Source organism: Triticum urartu, chromosome 3 (genome assembly GCF_003073215.2).
Source record: "Triticum urartu cultivar G1812 chromosome 3, Tu2.1, whole genome shotgun sequence".
In the NCBI taxonomy this organism is placed as follows: domain Eukaryota; kingdom Viridiplantae; phylum Streptophyta; class Magnoliopsida; order Poales; family Poaceae; genus Triticum; species Triticum urartu.
Window position 1 is genome coordinate 184,500,871 of NC_053024.1, and position 5,594 is coordinate 184,506,464.

General features: G+C 38.3%; 1 long non-coding RNA gene across 1 annotated transcript; it reads left to right on the forward strand.

The window, feature by feature from the left end:
• The first annotated feature begins 380 nt into the window (after positions 1–380).
• On the forward strand, positions 381–1,903 carry LOC125543527. Its single transcript, XR_007298552.1, has 2 exons — positions 381–1,004; positions 1,113–1,903. It is a non-coding gene; the product is annotated as an uncharacterized LOC125543527 (long non-coding RNA).
• The last annotated feature ends 3,691 nt before the right edge of the window (positions 1,904–5,594 follow it).

Consider the following 5,594-nt stretch of genomic DNA (forward strand, 5'->3'; position numbering starts at 1 on the left):
AAAGGTCACGATCACAGTTTGAAGGAACAAAATCTAATATGCGTCAGTTAGTGGAAGATGTTTTCTGTGGACCTCCAATGATAGAACCTGAAACCCAAAATCCATCTAAACCAGGACCAGACCCTGAATCCCAATCTTTCTATGACCTTTTGAGAGATGCAGATCAACCTTTATGGCCAGGCTGTGAACTATCCATACTTTCTCTTGTTGTTATTCTCTTCCACATAAAAGCCACTAACAAGTGGAGCAATAAATCTTTAAATGATTTGCTAGCAGTTCTGCAGAAAGCAATTCTAATGGTAACGCCAGGGTTTTCCCAGTCACGACGTTGTAAAACGACGGCCAGTGAATTGTAATACGACTCACTATAGGGCGAATTCATTCTTGTGAAAATAACTGCCAGCTTTATCGAAAAGAGAAAGCGAGTGATGATTTTTGTTCAGTGTGTGGAACTTCAAGGTGGAAGAACATACCAGATAAAACTACTTTGACTATAAGAAGGAAAGAAGGAAGGCAATCCCAAGGAAGGTGTTACGGTACTTTCCAATTAAGCCAAGGCTTAAGAGGCTTTTCATGCATAAAGATACAGCTACAGCTTTAAGATGGCATGACCAAGAACGCACAAAGGATGGAGCATTGCATCATTTAGCTGATTCAGAGGCTTGGAAGGCCATTGATTCCAAGTATAAACACATCGCATCAAACTCCCGGAACATGAGGTTTGGAATAGGAGCCGATCAAGTGTTTTACCTAGAAGACGAACTGAACCCAGGTTGGTCAGTGGTGATGCAGAATAAACTACCTAGAGATAGATGTGACACTGGAACTGATGAATGCACACGAGACGTAGAAGCTGAGCCATTCCATGTTTCTCACCTCACGGATATGTTTAAAAAGAAAAGGAAATATCAACATTGGGTAAGATCCGATATTGAGGGAACAATTGTCGGTGCTAATGATAATGCTTTGATCGATGAAGAACAGTGATGGTACATCATATAAAGGTATTTCTCTGTTCGAGCAACATTTTCATGATTATATATACACTGTAGTTTTAGCTAAAGTCAAAGCTGAGTTTGCAGGACATTAATAACCATTTTATGTTCTTGCAGATTGTTGGCTGAGCTTACACCCTTCAGAAAATTCGAAGGAATGAGGTCTTCCACTCAACATATAAACCCATTTTTTTTCTTTATTGCTTTTCAGTTTCTCGTCCTATTTTCCGTTGATGCTGCCATTGTGGATTGTGATAACTGTTAGTACTTCACCCTTACTGTCCTGAAGTAATCTCAAAGAGCGAGAGTAGCGTGGCATCTTAAAATATTTTTGCCCCGCAATGGTGAGTGCTTCCTACAGGTGCTTAAACTACTTTAATTAACGCAGAGCAAGGCTTACTACGGTTTTACTGAAGGTCAAGCACCTGCTAGCACCAGAAGCAAGACTTTGCTTTCGTCCCTCCTCTTATGCACCTGTGCTCAGCGATCTTGAAAAACAACCTGTTTTTTTGGTTGAAGCGTCCGCCTAAGCACCTGCATTGTACAAGGCCTAAGTATCCCTATATGCATTGATTTTAACTTGATTCTTTTTGATTTGTTATGAACTTTTTCTCGTGCGCTTCAGTAAATCTTCTTTTTCAGGAAATTTTGCAAGTGAAGATTAGAAGGATTGTTCTAAACTGATGGATGAAGCAATGTGTTCTTTTAGCGGGCTTTTATATGTTTGCATAGTTTTTGCACTTCAAACATGAAGCTTGGAAAAATTCAGAAAATTGTTACTAAAGTTAAGCTTCATGTATGACAGATTGTCATTGGAAATAGATACACTTTTGTCGAAGAAGTATTATGTTAGATTTACCATCTTGTAAACTTAGTTTATGTCTGTTTGAAATTGGCGTTTTGATTTATGTGGGATGCTGGTTTGCTGTCAAAACCTGATTCAATATTTCCTTTGTTGTTGTGAACCAGCCATTGCACGTGTTACTAATGTTGCTTGCACTTGCAGCTAGTTGCTAGCTGTTGTGCCTGTTGCTTACACTTGCAGCTGGTTGCTAGCCATCTTGCCGCTCTGATCGGGTGCCTAACTATTGATGATATGCAAGGTGATCTGCAGATTTAGCTAGACCCCTAGTATAGTCCTAAGCTGGTATTATGCCTCTTGATTTTGTTTTGACTGGGTTTTTTGTTAGTACTCTGATGTACCATTTGCCTGTTGAGTGAATGTTGGTTCACTTGCCTGCAGTTGATACCTAAAAGAAATATTTATGTTAATCCTTAACGCCGTGACTGGTAGTTTTTTTTATTCCTTCTTAGTTTGATCAAGTTTTTGATGGTCACCATGAGCATGACAAAAATGCATGCATCTGAACTGTTGATGCAATGGCCAGTAGCAGAGGAGCCATGGGGACGCACTACAACAGAGACGCTCAAAGAAAAGCAGCAGATTGAGCAGCAGAGGTTGAGGTGCTCGAGAAAAATAGTACTCCCTCCGTTCCAAAATAGATGACTCAACTTTGTACTAACATTAGTATAAAGTTGAATCATCTATTTTGTAACGGAGGGAGTAGCAAAGTAACCTTGGGGATGCACTATAGCAGAATTGATGGCAGAAGGGTAGCGGGGCCTCACGCAGATCACCATACAGCATGGCTGCCTTGTCTGGTGGAGGGCGCTTGACATTCCCTTCCTTCTCTGAACAGGTGGCTCCCCCTGATCTGATGCTCTCCTCTCCCCTTCGATCCCTTTGTTCAAATCTGTTTTTTAGGCAACCTTCTCTCGACCTGGTGATGTCCTCTGGCTCGATCACACGTGACACCACGAGGAGAGCAAGGCCTTGCACGGCCAGATGCCATCGCTGAGGTGTTTGGTGGGTCTCGTCACTCTTTTAAAAAAATCGTGTGACTCTTTCTAGTTTGCTGCCTCCTGATAACAAACTAGATCATTGATGGCGCGTTGCCGCGCCCATCCATATTTGTAATAGAAAGGTAGGTATTGTCCACAAGGTTTAAAGTAAGAGTACTACTATAATCGCTTAACATAGATTGCTTCCATACTCAGTCCAAAAAACTAACTTTTAGCTCTTAACTAAGCAACAAAAAATATATAGCCTTGTTAATTGTAGACTTCTATGTTTTGTTCATACAAATTACAAGATCATTGTCAAACACATAACTATAGCAACAAAATAATAAATACACAATATGATGGAAATAATAGGTGGCATGACTTGCAGAATCTTATTACTTGTTAGGCATAAAACATGAAAGCCATAAATTATAAATTTGTAACACAAGAATTCTCCTAAGCTTCTTATTTAGGGCAAACATTCAACTTAAGAACATGTTTGTGGGGATATATGTGAACAAAGCCCGACCTACAATATACATAGCATGCATGATTGACTTGAGAATTTGTACGAATTTTGTTGAGCTTCCTGCCACAAGAATGTTTCTTGATAATATTGTATGTATGTATGTATGTATGTATGTATGTATGTATGTAGAACTGCTCAACTTGGGATGGCTACGAGAAAAATCCTTTGATACAGAAGCATACATGATCCGGGTCTTCTCACCAACAGCTTTGTCTCCATTATCCAACTTTTTAACAAGAACATCAAAAAGAACAAAAAGATAATATTAAAACAATAACACAACTCAGGAGCTCAACCCTCACATATTTCATTCATTCTAGTTATATTATTTTTTGAAAAAAAAACTACAAAGCACTTACTTCTTGTTTCCGAACATGCACAGTATGACAAAAAAAAGACTGCCGTCTTTTCTGTTTTAGAAAGCCAAGCCATTCTGATGCTAAGTTCCACCAAACAACTTTGGAATTTAGGCTTACCTAAACTTTGGCCAGCTAAGGAGAGAGAATTAACACAAATATTACTAAGTGAAATTAGATGGTACAAAGTTATAAGAAAAGAAAAAATCGCTTGGAAGAAAATGTGAAGATAAATTTTTTTTTTTTTTGAAGAATAGTGTAGCAAAAAAAGAAGTCCATTGAGCACACCTCCATAGAACAAACAGATTGTCTCTTGAACTGCAGTTTGAAAGCCCCTCAAGTCATCCCTGTGCTACGATGTAATCTATGATGTAATCAGTAGAATAATTGTCACACAAGGATTATTACTACTATAGTGTAGCAAAACTACCAACATAGAAGCATGGCGAAGTGGGTAATGGAATCAGAGTTAAATATTTATCTTTACTCTGTAGCGCAAAATAACAAATGCCTATATAGGGCATGTAGAGGAAGAGAAAAATAATTATACTATTGTCTGTAGAAGATCTAGTTGAACGGAATGGGGGGTCAAACAATAAGAAACTTCAAACCATATTAGCTCTCTGTCTCTCTCTATATATATTGCTCAAATCAAAACTGACAATGAACAAAGGAAATATCCATTGGCTAGCTCCCAGATTGAGTTAATTTAAAACTGCACACAAATTTTCTTACCAAATTAACATGTATGACAAAAAACCGAAGCATACCATAAATTAAACTGTCTATTTTATGCAAGCAAGTGACGGCTACTCAGTTCTTGTAAATTTTAAGAAAATTGGCCAACAACATTTTTCCCAAATTAGAAGGAATACAGTTGTTAGTTCTCACCATGGCGACTACATAATTTGGATTAGAGCTTGTGAACTTACATTATTTGCATACGGATAGTAGTCTTGGTCACGGATGGAGAAGGCCAGAAGAGGAGGAACACGAAATGGCATAAGTAGGATCCGTAGATTTAAAAAAAATCAAACTATGGAGTTTAATGCAGTGAGGTGAAATAAACAAAACTAACCGCTAATAGAATTGTTGAATTAAACAATAAAATTAGAACTGTGATTGCCAATAAGTTATGATCAGAAAATATGACCTTACAAAAATGGACCATGCAACCTTACTTTTAGAAATGTGCACACAAATCCAATTTAAATTGGGGTAGTGCTAATAGATAAACCAAAATCATATTTCTGGAAAAGCTAAGAAAATTTTCAGATGTAGATACATACTTTGTCGTGTCTGGAGACTCCCTGTACCAGGAAAATAAAGGGTATGTGCAATTGTTGTTCTGTTCGCCTTTGGTAGTTCAATCAACCCAGAAACTTGCTCCAGCAGAAGGTTCACTACCTTGAGGTGGCCTCTAATCACCGCAGTTATCAGAGGAGTCACATTTTGATTGGCCAAACATTTTCGCAAGGGATGGATCATGGTCCAGGAGTACTTCACTATAGCTACAAGCAGTGTCAGATGTCCATCTTTCGGTATTACCACGGTACAGATGAAACAACATGAATGATAGACTAATTCTTGCTCATTAGCTTGTGTAGGCAACGAGACACATGAGTTATTATACAGAGCAGGTAATTTCAACACTGGAAAACAAATAACAATAGGATCCATGGAGATTGATCAAAGAGTAGATTAAGAACACATAAAACCTTGGCTGCCCATAAAACCATGGCCATCAATTAATTTAGGAATTCATATCAGTCTTATATATATGCATGATCCCTAAGAAACAATGATCCATGAGGCCATGACTAAGCATCCCTTCCCATCTCCCCTTTCTATCTTTTGTGGAGCAAACAG